Source organism: Procambarus clarkii, chromosome 35 (genome assembly GCF_040958095.1).
Source record: "Procambarus clarkii isolate CNS0578487 chromosome 35, FALCON_Pclarkii_2.0, whole genome shotgun sequence".
NCBI lineage: Eukaryota > Metazoa > Arthropoda > Malacostraca > Decapoda > Cambaridae > Procambarus > Procambarus clarkii.
The window spans coordinates 18,412,717-18,427,551 of NC_091184.1; the positions used below are offsets into that span (position 1 = coordinate 18,412,717).

At 41.5% G+C, this 14,835-nt stretch overlaps 1 protein-coding gene across 1 annotated transcript in view; it reads left to right on the forward strand.

Moving 5' to 3' along the window:
• LOC138371377 (uncharacterized) overlaps positions 1–14,835 on the forward strand; it is a 613,305-nt gene that overhangs the window by 29,982 nt on the left and 568,488 nt on the right. The gene's annotated exons all lie outside the window — the stretch shown is intronic.

The window sequence follows — 14,835 nt, forward strand, 5'->3', positions numbered from 1 at the left end:
ATAATGAGGCACATATTGGTATATTAACTTACCTTTAATCTAACAATGTGCTATCGTGCTATCACAATGTCAGTTGGATGTTCTTTTTTTTTTTTTTTTTTTTGAGATATATACAAGAGTTGTTACATTCTTGTACAGCCACTAGTACGCGTAGGGTTTTGGGCAGGTCCCTGGAATATGATCCCTGCCGCGAAGAATCATTTTTTCATCCAAGTACACATTTTACTGTTGCGTTAAACAGAGGCTACAGTTAAGGAATTGCGCCCAGTAAATCCTCCCCGGCCAGGATACGAACCCATGACAAAGCGCTCGCGGAACGCCAGGCGAGTGTCTTTCCACTACACCACGGAGACTGTGAAAGCTATGGTGGTGATTGAGCCATGGTTGATGGTGACGTATGTAAACAAGGGGGGTAGTAATGTGTTAGACTCCAGAGATAGTGGCTCTACGCCAAGCACAATCACTCCGTCAGGCTCCTCGTCTGACACGGATGATGATGACGATGACGAAGAAGATGAGGACTGGGACTCAGGTGAGTCTACCTACTTGTGAGCACGTGAAGCTTTGGCCGAGTGTTTTGGCTTGGCATTGTGTACCTGACCCCTCTTCAGAGGTAATTATATTTTGTTTGAGAAATACACTTCACAATGAAAGGTAAAGAGATGAAGATATTTTATTATATTGTTCTTTTATGAAAGTTAGATGACCAAGCAAGAACTGGAGAAGCTGTCACTAGGAAAACTCAAAATTGCTTATAAGTATAGAAATATCTCTTTAATTTAGCAAAGGTAAAACAAAGCTTTAAATGTTTTTCTTCATATTTATGTAAATAATGTGCTTCCTTTTTTTGCTTCCTGTGGAATTTTATTTAAAATGTAATATACTCTGTAGCTAAGTTATGGACATTTTTGTTGTAATATTATTTAGCATTGGAGTTGGTGAAGAAGACAATCTGAGACGTACTTAAGGTGAGACCATTTGATTGGTAAGGAAATGTATATTAATCAAGGAATTTTCTCATCAGATTCATATGCAAACTGGTGTCCATTTTTTATTTTTTGTTTAGGCCTATTTATGAGTTCTATTCTTGATTATAAATATTTCACCAAAGAGTATACAGAAGGATGATTGGCATTTATAGCTGTCAGTCAAGTTAATATGAAATTTAAATTTATATTACTCTAAAAATTTATCACTCTAAATTTACCAGAAATTTATTACTCTAACCTAACTTTATCAGTTATGCTGTAATTGTCTGGGAATAATATTTTACCCGATTTACCTGAGGGCCACTAACCCGAGTGGCCTCGATGAGAACAGGAAGTTGTCGGCTTGTTGAAGGTTCCCTTCCCCCTCCCAGTTTGCCTTCATGATTGCCTTCAGGTATATTTTGAAATTCAGCACAGTTTTGGCAGTTATGAGTTTGGTGGGTCGGCAGTTCCATTGATCAATAACCCTGGGGGTGAAAAAGCCTGATTCAAAGTTATATTAGTCTGATTGGCAATTATATTATCCTGACTGTCAATTTATATAAAAAAATTATATCAAAGAGATATTTATGTTGTGGTGCTTGTGGGTTCTATTACGTCTATCAATGGAGAGTTTTAGATCAGGGTTAGCATTTAGGAACAAGGTTTTGTACTTGTAAATAGCACAAGAGAATGTGTAGAGCGAGTGTATATGTAGCATGTTAGGGATTTTAAACAGAGAGGTTGGGTGTTGTTTGAAGACAGTTTTATTGTTATGATAGCATTTTTTTTGTTGGGTGATGATGGGCTTGAGGTAGTTTGCAGTGGATGAATGAACCTCATGCATAGATACTATATGTTGAGATACCACCCCTAATTTACAAAAAAAAGCCTCTAGATTTTTAGCTCCAGCCATTGCATTGCTCTACAACAAATTATTTGAAATCTAAACCTTTCCTGATATTTTGAGAAAAAAAGCAAGAGTAACCTTAGTCCATAAAAGCAGCAATCTCACTGAAGTCAACAATTATAGACCAATATCAATTCTGCCGATTTTGTCTAAATTATTTTAAAGTTAATTTACACGCAGCCTTACTCCTATTTATACTTAGTTCTTCCCATAATGGCTTCAGGCCCAAAAAAGGACCAATCATGCCCAGTTAGTATGATTAATTTCATTTATGCAGCCCTTGGAAAACTTATTCATTTATTTGTTGACCTACATAAGACGTTTTGACACTGTAAACACATTAACTTTCTTAAATTGCAACATTACGGAGTAAGAGGTCACTCCCTCCAATACCTACAATCTTACCTCATGCAGTGACAGGCTCCAGTATGTCTCTGTGAATGATTCCAATTTTCCCACTCTACCCATAAACACTGGTGTCTCACCGGGCAGTATTCTTCACCCTCTCGCCTTTTTCATCTCCCCCTCCCTTTCCAGCTCGTTGCCATCGTGAGGGGGCTTGGTTGGCGGATGCTAGAGTGTGATGCTCCATGGGACAGTGTCCTCTGTCCTTTTGAAGCCTTATGCTCCTGCTGCCTTCTTCACTAATTGTGCTGAATGCTTTTTCCTACTAAGTTTAATTTTTCCTCCCAATTCTCCTTTTTAATTGCTATTTCTCAGCGACTTTTTGCTATTCTTGATCATTCTTTTAGATGGCGTCTTCTGTTTTGACACTGGGTGTTAGGTGAGGCACAGTCTCTCGCCCGTAAAACTGTTGTACCCGAAAATGTTGAGCAAAGGGACACTTTTATTGTCACTCTTTTTCTTCGTTGCTGAGCCCAATCTTGATGGACTGTTGGTTCTTAAAGTGGTGATTGCAGGGCATATATCCACGATGCACCCCTGGGGGGGGGGGGGCACATCTTATCGGGTGTCTTATCCTCTAATTGTGGCGCCATGGTGGGTATGGGGGCTTGTTTGTTGATGAAATAATTACCTGTTCATTTACATGCTGATATCTGACACTTATTTTTAACTTCTCAAATGTGGGGTGGGAGACCAGGGCCCCGAGTCGGACTGTGATGGAAAGCTGGGCTCTGTAGCCCCCGCTACATTGGGCCCAGACTGGACTACTCCCCCGCTCCCCTTCCTCTTCTGTGGTTGGGTTGAGCCCCAAGCCCCCTGTGGTGACTACCTCGTTCCCTAGTACGACTCCATCTCTCATTGTGACTACTGCACCTTATGACCCCCCTGTCTCTCTCTCTCTAGGGGGTTCTCACCACCGTCTCCGCCATGGCCGCTCTCGCATGCTTCCTTCCCATACCAATTCGTACCATGCCTTGTTTGATCTTGCTACGTGGACAAAGTCAAAATCAAATCAAATCAAATGTTTATTTAGGTATGATACATACAAGAGATTTTACAAAGAGTGATGGATTTATAGATAGGGCTAGTACATACAATGCCTAAAGCCACTATTACGCAAAGCTTTTTGGGCATGAAAAACTTAAATGACTAAAGACTAATACTAATTAAGCATAAAGAATAAAATGAGTTGAGAACAAATAAAAAAAAAAAAGAGATAAAAAGGGGGGAACATGGCTGAAAAAGCAGCACAAATACAATTCGGTCGGCAAACAGCATGATTTAAAAAAAAACACATTGGTTGACAATAGAGGGGTAAGGTAGGTTACAGGGAATTTATTAGGTATAGCTTTGTTTTTATCTTAAACTGGTTGAGAGAGGTACAGTCTTTAACATGGTTGGGAAGGTCATTCCACATTCTAGGTCCCTTGATACTTTGACTTACTCCCTTGAAGTACTTTGACCTCCATCATTTAGATTCTACTGCTGACAATTTCTCCCTCCATAGGGACCTTGTTGGTTCAGTAGATGCCTCTGTTACTTTTAACCGCACCCATCTCGGTACGCATGTTGTTGCTGCTTCTTCTCGGGATGCAGCTGTGCACTTGGCGACTTTGTCCTGCATTGAGGTGACCCTCCCTGTTGGGGTCTCCAAGAATGCTCAGTTAAGTGCCAGTGTTGGCATGTTCTCCTCCCACACCATGTTGCAACCGGTATTAGGAACATCAAGGACTGCCACGAGGATATTAAACATGTCCTCGAGGCCCAAGGCCATTCTGTTCTCCAGGTTTACACATTCACGACCCCCTCGTGTCTGTCGCCATCTGTCCCTTCGGCTTGTGAAAATTACCTTTGATGGTTGGACACTTCCGCCCTCTGTTATTCTTGCTGGTGCCAGATGCTCCATTCAGGAGTACATACCCTCTTCTCGGCTTTGTAATAAGTGCTGGAAGTTCGGACAAGGTGCCCTCAAATGCTCCAGTATTCTCTCTCTCTCTCTGCCCTATGTGTGGGAACGAAGGTCACTCTAAGTCGGAGTGCACTTCTCCCCAGGCTCGCGGCCTCAATTGCGGTGATGCCCACCCTACCTTCTCTCGCGCGTGTATCCATTACAAACTTGAGGCAGCCGTCCTCAACATGAAGCACTGGGAACGTTTGTCATTTCCTGAGGCGAGGCGCCAAGTTCACCATCCCCCTCCTACCCCTTTTGCTGGGGTTTCTTACGCTCACGTGTTGCGCTCTTCCTCTCCTTGTCCTTCCGACCTTCCTCAGTCTCAACAGTTTCCAGGCCTTAGACCCAGATACGCCCACCGCCTGCTCCCCTGTTCCTTTACATTCTGACCCGAAGGTCCCCCCTCCTGGTTCTCTGTCTGGGGCTCTCCTTCTTTCTACCCAGTTTGCCATGTCTCCTGTGTCTTCTTTCTCATCTCCCTTTGATCCTCCTTCCCATCCTTCTCCTCTGTCTCTTAGCTCTCCACGCCGCCTGTCTGTGCGGGCTGATGTCCATCCTTCTCCTAGCGATCATCGTATTGCTCGCTTTCGTTCTTCTGTTTAGACGTTTGAGTCTGTTGCCCAGTACGTTGCTGCTGGAACACCTGCCTCTCTGAGTCAGAAGCAAAAGCCTGGCTTATCTCCTTCCTCCTCCCCAACTGGTAAGAAAGCTACACTTTTATCCTCGCCCCCTACCTCTGACTCTATCGCTCCACCCTCCCATTTCGGTGGTCGAGCCCCCTGTTCCTGCTGTGGAGGTTTCTTTGGCCCCCGCTACCCTCTCGGTTCCTGCCCTTGCTGAGGTGTGCTTCCTGGTTTCTGCCTTTCATGCTGTCCTTGAAAGTCCCTCTTGGTTGCCTCCTCTTCTGGTCCCTGCTCATCTGCCTCTGGTCTGTCCTCCCACTCCCTTCCCTCCATCTTTACTCAGTTTACCCATGCCCCCTATCCCTGACTTCGCTGACCCTGATCCTGTTCCTGTACTTCTTTGACATGCTGTGTTCCTTTTTAACCTTTGTTTCTTCATTGTTCTCTGTTCCTGTCCTTTCTCTTTTTGTCGATGTCTATTCTTCAATGGAATATTCATGGATATTACGCCAATTTCCATGAACTCCAACTTTTGATTTCACAGTTTTTTCTCCTTTGTGTCCGTCTCCAGGAGCCGATGATTGGTGCTCATTCTGGTCGCTTCTGTGATTATTCCTTTCTCTTCCCCTGACCCCACCTTCAGATTTTGCTGGGGCCAATAACTTTAATGCTTTTGATTCGTTCTGATGTTCCCTTCATCCCCTTACTTTTTCCATCACTTCTCCAATGTTCTGTTGCCCGTGTCTTTGTGCGTAAATGGTACACAGTTTGTTCCATTTATCTCTCCCCAAATGTGCCCCTTTCTCTTCCCGATCTTAAACACCTAGTGGACTCCTTGCCAGAGTCTGTGCTCCTGCTGGGTGATTTCAGTTGTCGACATACCCTCTGGGGTGATGTTCTGACAAACAGCCGGGATCGCCTTCTCGAACCGTTCGTCCTCTCTTCTTCCCTGTCTCTTCTGAATTCTGATGAGCCCACTCATTTGGACTCTTGGACTGCACCCTTTCCTGTCTTGATTTTTTCTTTGCTCGTTGTCTCTTTACTTGAATTTCACATGGCAGGTTCTTGATGACTTCCATGGCAGTGACCATTTCCCCATCCTTGTTACCTTTTTTCTTTTCACCCTGCCCTCTCCTTCCCTAGGTGGCGGTTTGCCGAGGCTGACTGGCATCAATTTACCCTCTGTGCTACTCTCTCCGACCTCTCCATTTTGCTTCTCCCTCGCGCCCTCGTCCTTTTTCATGACACCGTCTTCGATGTTGCCCTCCACTCTTTTCCTCGCTCTACCTCTCAGGAAACATGGAAGTGTGTTCCCTGGTGGAATGTGGACTGTGCTTGGGCTGTCTGCTATAAGCGTGCAGCCTGGAAGAGACACCGCCGCCGGCAGATGGCTGATTCTTGTCTTTTGTTTCGGAAGGTGAGTTCAGTGGTCCGTAGGACCATCTGTACAGGTAAACGTGAGTGTTGGAGGTCTTATGTTTCCACTATTACGTCCGAAAATACTCTGCCGCAGATCTGGAGGGGTATCCGCAAGATAGTGGGTAAGTTTGCTTCTGAGGTCTCGCCGGTCCTCCACCTCCGTGGTACTCTTGTGGTGGACCCGTTGCACGTTGCGACCAAACTGGGTTCCCACTTTTCATCTGTTAGCTCTGGTTCTCATCTTCCTTAATCTTTCCTTCTTCGTAAGCCTGTTCTTGAATCTCGTCCTTTAGATTTCTGCACTCATCTCAGCCTTCCCTATAACGATCCCTTCTCTCTGAACTTAAGTCTGCCCGGTCCCTCTGTGGTTCTATGGCAGTGGGTTCCGATAGCATTCATTATGAGATGCTTCACCATCTCCATCTGTGCATGTCTCGGTATTTACTGAGTCTGTATAATCGGGTCTAAGAGTTGTCTTCAGTACCTGAGGACTGGCTTGATGCCGTTGTCCTCCCCGTCCTCCCTGTTATGTTTCCAGGGTCTCTCGGAACATTCCCTAAGGACTTCCACCCTATTGCCCTCATGAGTTGTCTGCAAACTCTTTTGAACGTATGCTTAACGTTTGTCTGATGTGGTTTTTAGAACACTCACTACCTCTCCCCTTCTTAATTTGGTTTTCACAAGTGCCGCAGCACAACATGTCCTGGCAAACTTAGAGGGTCTATATTTGTACTGTTTTTGCTGCGAAGACCTCTGTTGTTGCCGTCTTCTTTGACCTGGAAAAGGCTTATGACACCACCTGGAGATATCATATTCTGTCACAACTTCATTCATCTTGCCTTCGTGGTAATCTCCCTCTCTTCCTCCAAAGCTTTATCTCTCGTTTCTTTCGAGTTAGGCTTAGTGCCACTCTCTCTGCCCCTTTTAGGCAATATGAGGGTGTACCCCAAGGTAGTGTTCTGAGCACTACTTTTTTTCTAGTTGCCCTCAATGGTCTTATTTCCTCCCTTCTGGTGTTTTCTTCGCTCTCTATGTCGACGATCTTGCCCTTTCCTGTCGGGATGATGATTCGCCTCTCCTTCAACGGTGGCTTCAACTTGCGATTGATGCCATGTCATCTTGGGCAACTGATCATGGCTTCAAGTTCTCTATGTCTAAGACTTGTGCTATGACTTTTACTCAGAAGCATGTCATTCTTTGTCCCTCTTTTGCTTTATGGTCATCCCCTTGTGTTCAGGGAGTCCACTAAGCTTTTGGGGTTAATCTTTGACACTCGTTTGTCTTGGTCGCCTCATATCTCTTACCTCCGAGTTGAATGCTCCAAGACCCTTACCATCCTTAAGGTTTTGTCCCATACTTCTTGGGGAGCTGATAGCCGCACACTCCTCTCTTTACATTCGTCTCTCGTCCTGTCTAAACTCGATTATGGTTGCCCTGCTTACTCGTCTCCTTCTACTCTTCGTCGTCTTGATGCTTTGCACCATACTGGGTTGCGCCTCAGCTCTGGTGCCTTTCGTTCCACTCCCACCCTCAACTTATATGTTGATATTGCCTTTGTATCTTTCCAGGATCGCCGTGATCGCTACTGTCTTTGATATCTTGCGCGGTCCTTGCAACATCCTTCCTCTCGCCTCTTGTAATGCTTTGACTTTTACCCCTCCTGTAGTTCCTCTTCTTCATCACCACCTCCCTCTTTTTTGTCTTCTCTTTATTTAGATTTCACGTGGTGGGTTCTTCGTGACCTCCATAACAGTGACCATTTCCCCATCCTTGTCACCTTTTTCTTTTTTCACCCTTCTCTCTCCTTCCCTAGGTGGCAGTTTGCCAAGGCTGACTGGAATCTATTCACTCTACCTTCTACTCTTTCTGACCTCTCCTATCTGCCTCACCGTCGAGCCCTACTCCTTTTTCATCACACCATATTAGACGCTGCCCTTCACTCTATTCCTTGCTCTACCTCCAGGAGCATGCGGAAGTGCGTTCCCAGGTGGAATGCTGGGTGTTTCGACTGTCCTCTGTAAGAGTGCAGCCTGGAAGAAAGACAGATGCAGACAGACGGCTGTTTTCTTTTGTTTTATAAGGTGACTGCGGTCCGTACGGTTAAACTTGAGAGTTGGAAATCATTTGTCTCCACCATTACGTCTGATATTCCTCTGCCCCACATCTGGAAGAAAACCCGTAAGATTGCGGGAAAGTTTGTTCCAGATGTCTCACCAGTCCTTCACTTCCATGATTCTATTGTGGCAGATCCTGTGTCAGTCGCCACCGAACTGTGTTCCCCTTTTTCGACTAGTGGCTCCAGTTCGTCTTGCGTCATCTTTCTTTATTCATAAGCACCTTCATGAATCTTGTCCTATAGATTTTCGCACGCATCTCCAGCTTCTCTATAATGAACTCTCTCTCCGAACACCAGTCTGCCCTGACTCTCTGCGGTTCTATGGCAACGGGCTCAGAAAGCGAAACATCTCCTAATGAATGTCACCTCTCTCAATGCATGGTTTCAGTATATACTGAATCTGTTTAACCTTATCTGGCAGTCATCATTTGTCCCTGAGAACTGGCTTCAGGTGGTGGTTTTTCCTATTCAGAAACCAGGGTCTCTAGGGACAGCTGCTAAGGACATCTGCCCCATTGCCCTCATGAGTTGTGTCTGCAAACTCTTTTGAATGTATGTTCAATGTCCTTATGATGTTGTTCTTAGAACACTATCGCCACCACTTACCTTCTCAATTTGGCTTTTACAAGTGTCATGACTGATGTCTTGGTGAACATGGTCTATATATGTACTGCTTTTGCTGCAAAGACCTCTGTTGTTGCTGTCCTTTTTTTGACCTGGAAAAGGCATATGACACCACCTGGAGATACCATATTTTGTCCCAACTCCATTCGTGGTAATCTCTTCCTCTTCCTACGAAGCTTCCGCTCTAATCGTTCCTTTAGTGATGGTTTGTACCATTCTGCCTCTTTACGGCAATATGAAGGTGTACCCCACAGTAGTGTTCTGAGCACTTACTAATTTTCCTGGTTTCCCTCAGTGGTCTTCTTTACTCCCTTCCCTCTGGAATCTCATCAGCTCTCTTTGTTGACAATCTTACCCATAGCTGTCAAGGTGATGACTTGCCTTTCCTTCAACGGCGACTTCAACTTGCGATTGATGCCGTGTCATCCTGGGACACCAATCATGGCATCAAGTTCTCTACAACTAAAACTTTTGCGATGACTTTTACTCGGAAGTAGGTCGTTCTTCATCCCCCTTTGTCAATTTATGGTAATCCCCTTTTGTGCAAAGATTTTGCTAAACTTATGGAGTTAATCTTTGAAACTCGTTTGTTTTGGTCTCTCCATATCTCTAACCTCTGAGTTGTATGCTCTAAGGTTCTTAATTTACTTAAGGTAAGTTATACTTCCTTGGGAGCTGATACGAGCACGCTCCACCTTCGTGCTGTCTAAACTCAAGTATGGTTGTCTTGCTTACTCGTCTGCCTCTCCTTTTACTTTATGCTGTCTTGATGCTCTGCATCATAATGGGTTATGCCTCAGCTCTGGTGCCTTGCGTTTGACTCCTACCCTAAGCCGGTATGATGAAACATCCATACTGTATCTACAGGATCGAATGATCGCTACTGTCTTTGCTACATTGCACAGTCCCTACAACACCCTCCTCACTCTCGCTTATGTCGTACTTTTCCTTGCACACTTTTCTTCAAACTTTCGCTCCATTTATGTCTTCACAGATGGGGTCAAAGTCTGCAGATGGTGTAGCCTACTCTGTTGTTTTTCCTGACCACACCTATGTGTCGCCTGCATCCAGAGACTAGCATCTCCACAGTAGAACTTTGTGCTATTTTGTATGCTCTTTGTCAACAGCTTTCTTGCTGTCAATTTTCATTTATTGTTGTAGTTGACTCTCACAGTGCCCTCATGGCTCTGGAGCCCTTTAATCCAGTTCATTTGGTTGTAGTCGAAATTCAACATTGGCTGTTTCTTATCTCCAATAGATTTAAGACAGTGGAATTTTGCCGGTTTCCCAGCCATATTTGTGTGTCCTTAAATGAGCGTGCGGACTCTTGTCACTAAGGAGGCTATCTGCACTTGCCCCATCTCCCTTAAAGGTGTTCCTTATTCTGACTTCTACCCAGTTATTCATTCCTCCATCCTAACCTATTGGCAGGATTGTTGGTCTTCTGTTACTCGTGACAAACTGCATACTCTTAAAGGTAGTGTGTCCCCATGGCCCTCCTCCCATCACCATAATTTGTGGTGAGAAATGGCTCTGATGAGATTACGTATTAGCCATAAATGTTTAATTCATAGGCACTTAATGGAGCACCGCCCTGCTCTTTATTTTCCAAACTGGATTGTCCCTCTTATGGTCGTGCATATCCTTGTTGAATGTCCTGACTTCCAGGAGGCGTGTGTGTCTTGTTTCCTGACTGTCCCTCGTGGTCACTTGTTCTTCGATAGACTCCTTGAGGAATCAGATACCTTTGACATTGTCTGCCTTATGCACTTTTGTTTTCGAATTGGCATCCTTAGTGATATTTACCGTTTTTTTATATCCCACACAGTTGATGGTGCTTCGTAGCCTTCCGGGCTTGGTGCCCTCTTTTGATAATTACTTGCATACTCTTTCTCATCTACATTAATGACATTCCGAATATCTCTCAATACCTCAAGCCAGTTTTATTGACTGTTTACACAACCCTCATTTTCTCCAATCCTAAGAATTGGCAATATCCAGATTGGTAATAAAGTAGATGGTAAATTCCATGATGTTCTCATTGATAAAAAGCTGAAATTCCAGTGTCACATACAAATTATAGCTAAAAAATATTTTAAAGTCACGTGGCATTCTTTTCTAAATCAGATATTATGTACGTCACCCTCTACCTTGGTTAAGCTTTATTGGCCTCTCGTCTTTCCTTATCACAATTTTGGTATCATTGCCTGGGGTTCTCCCTAAAATTATTTATGATCTCTAATTACTCAAGACAAATCATCAATTAGAACAATAACAAACTGAAGCCACGGACAGCATTCTGCCCCCCCCCCCCTTTCTTAAATCTAAATCATTGAATATTTTAGATATTAAGTCTAAGTCACTTCACACCCTATCAAGTGCACTATATATATATATATATATATATATATATATATATATATATATATATATATATATATATATATATATATATATATATATATATATATATATAATAATAATAATAATAATAATAATAATAATAATATAATATGAAACACTGAATTGCAATGCTAAACCTGTTCTTAAATACATGGTAGGGGGCTGTAGCAGAATCTTTGAAATCCACACTAGAAACAAATATTTATTTGATATTCCAAGAGTGCGACTTAGCCAAAGTGGAAATATTCCACAAATCAAGAGTCCCAAAATGTAAAATGTTCTTCCCAATAACATCAAAGACTGTCCGTCTCTCAACCAGTTTAAGAGAGAAACTAAGTACTACCTAATAAATGCCATGTAACCCACCTTACCTACTGATTGTCAACCTATGTCTTCCTATTATTAAACAATAATGAATAATGACTGAACTTGTAATACTGCTATATGCCAAGTAAAAAAAAATACTGTTTATATAGTAAAAATTACCATTGGCTGTTCTGTGGCAGTTTTGCTGTTCCGTTCAACATGTAATTATTGTCATTCTTTTTATTTTTTTCTACTTTTGTTCAACTTTTGCTTTTCATCTCAATTATTTTTAACAATTAGTTTTAAGTGTTTATCCACAGCATGCTTGAAACACTGTGCATATTAGTGGCTTTAGGCATAGTATATTCTTGCTTTATCTAGAAATCCAACATTGTGCTTGTAACCCATTTTCTATGTATGTTTCTCAAAAAACATTATCATCTTTAGCATTATTATTATGTTAAACAGGAATAGCTTAGGGAATAGTATAGTGAAAGGACAGAAGAGTGGGGAATATAATATGTGATTTTTGAGAATATACCAACAGTTTGAGACTTTGCCTGTGTACTGTATGTGAGTGTTCAAATTTAGTCTCTTGTTTATGTATAGGCCAAGGAACTTTTTCATAATTTTTAATGGTAATGTTGACATTATCTATTTGAAGGTGAATTTCATTTGGTAATTTACTTCCAAATACAATGTAATAGGTATTCTCTATATTTAGTTTGTTGGTTGACATCCAACCACATCCAGTTTGTTTCAATTTGTTGTTTACAATATTACTTATAATAATAATAATAATAATAATTTTTATTTAGGCAAAGGTACATACATAAAGAGATTTTACAAAGTTTGTTGGCTTTATAGATAGAGCTAGTACATACAATGCCTAAAGCCACTATTACGCAAAGCGTTTCGGGCAGGAAAAAACACTACTGACTAAAGCTTAAAACTAATGGGTAAAAAGAAAAAAATGCGTTGAGTACAAATAAAAATAGTGGTAAAAGAGGGGGGAACATTGTTGAAAAAACAGCACAAATACAATTACAAATTATTACAGAAAATTACATTAAAACAGCGTTGATTTGAAAAACAAAAAAAAAACAAAAAACATACATGGGTTGACAATAGAGGGGTAAGGTAGGTTACAGGGAATTTATTAGGTATAGCTTCGTTTTTAACTTAAACTGGTTAAGAGAGAGGTACTGTCTTTAACATGGTTTGGAAGGTCATTCCACATTCTGGGCCCCTTGATTTGTAGAGCATTTCTGGTTTGATTAAGTCGTACTCTAGGAATATCAAAACTGTATTTATTTCTGGTGTGGTGCTCATGGGTTCTGTTACAACCTTTTATGAAGCTTTTGAGATCAGGATTGGCATTACAGTTTAGCGTTTTATATATGTATAATACACACGAGAGAATGTGCAGTGACTTAATGTCTAACATATTCAGGGATTTGAGTAGGGGTACCGAGTGATGTCTGGGGCCAGAATTGGATATTGTCCTAATAGCAGCTTTGTGTTGAGTAATTAGAGGACGTAAGTGATTTTGGGTAGTAGAGCCCCAAGCACAAATACCATAGTTGAGATATGGATAGATAAGGGAGTAATAGAGAGTCACCAGGGCAGGGCGGGGTACATAATATCTGATCTTAGAAAGAATGCCCACAGTTTTTGAAACTTTTTTTGATATGTTTAGAATGTGTCCCTGGAAATTCAGCTTGTGGTCAATGAGAATGCCAAGGAATTTGCCATCTAATTTGTTACAAATTTGGGTATTGTTTGAATGTTTGATTGTTTGGTTATTGTGTGATGCATTGGAGTTTGAATAGATGAAGGCAGTATCGCCAGCAAATAGTATTGGTTTAAGGATGTTAGAGACATTTGGTAAATCATTGATGTGTATAAGCAATAGGAGAGGTTCTAAGATGCTGCCCTGTGGCACTCCTACGGTTACAGTAGAGATGTGGGGGGGGGTTATGTCTTTAATGGCTACATATTGGCGTCTATCATTGAGATATGATAGAATATAGTTATCAGGAAGGCCTCAGATTCTGTAATGATTAAGTTTAAGTAAAGGTAGGTATGGCTTACAGTATCAAAGCCTGACTGTCAATTATATTAACCTGAATCTGGCAGTTACATTATCTTAAGACTGGCAATTATAAAACTCATATATATATATATATATATATATATATATATATATATATATATATATATATATATATATATATATATATATATATATATATATATATATATATATATATATATAATGTCGTACCTAGTAGCCAGAATGCACTTCTCTGCCTACTATGCAAGGCCCGATTTGCCTAATAAGCCAAGTTTTCATGAGTTAATTGTGTTTCGACTACCTAACCTACCTAACCTAACCTAAATTTTTAGGCCACCAAACCTAACCTAACCTATAAAGATAGGTTAGGTTAGGTTAGGTAGGGTTGGTTAGGTTTGGTCATATATTTTTTTGAGATATATACAAGAGTTGTTACATTCTTGTACAGCCACTAGTACGCGTAGCGTTTCGGGCAAGTCCTTAATCCTATGGTCCCTGGAATACGATCCCCTGCCGCGAAGAATCGTTTTTTCATCCAAGTACACATTTTACTGTTGCGTTAAACAGAGGCTACAGTTAAGGAATTGCGCCCAGTAAATCCTCCCCGGCCAGGATACGAACCCATGACATAGCGCTCGCGGAACGCCAGGCGAGTGTCTTACCACTACACCACGGAGACTGCTATATCTACGTTATTTTAACTCCAATAAAAAATAATTGACCTCATACATAATGAAATGGGTAGCTTTATCATTTCATAAGAAAAAAATTAGAGAAAATATATTAATTCAGGAAAACTTGGCTTATTAGGCAAATCAGGCCTTGCATAGTAGGCTGAGAAGTGCGTTCTGGCTACTAGGTACGACATATATATATATATATATATAGCTTAAATATGTTAATTACATTATCTTCAATCGGGCAGTTTTATATTTATATGGATCTAGCAATTCGATATATGTATATATGAATCTGGCAATTATATATATATATAAGTAGCAAGCAATTCTATATATATATATACAGTACTGTA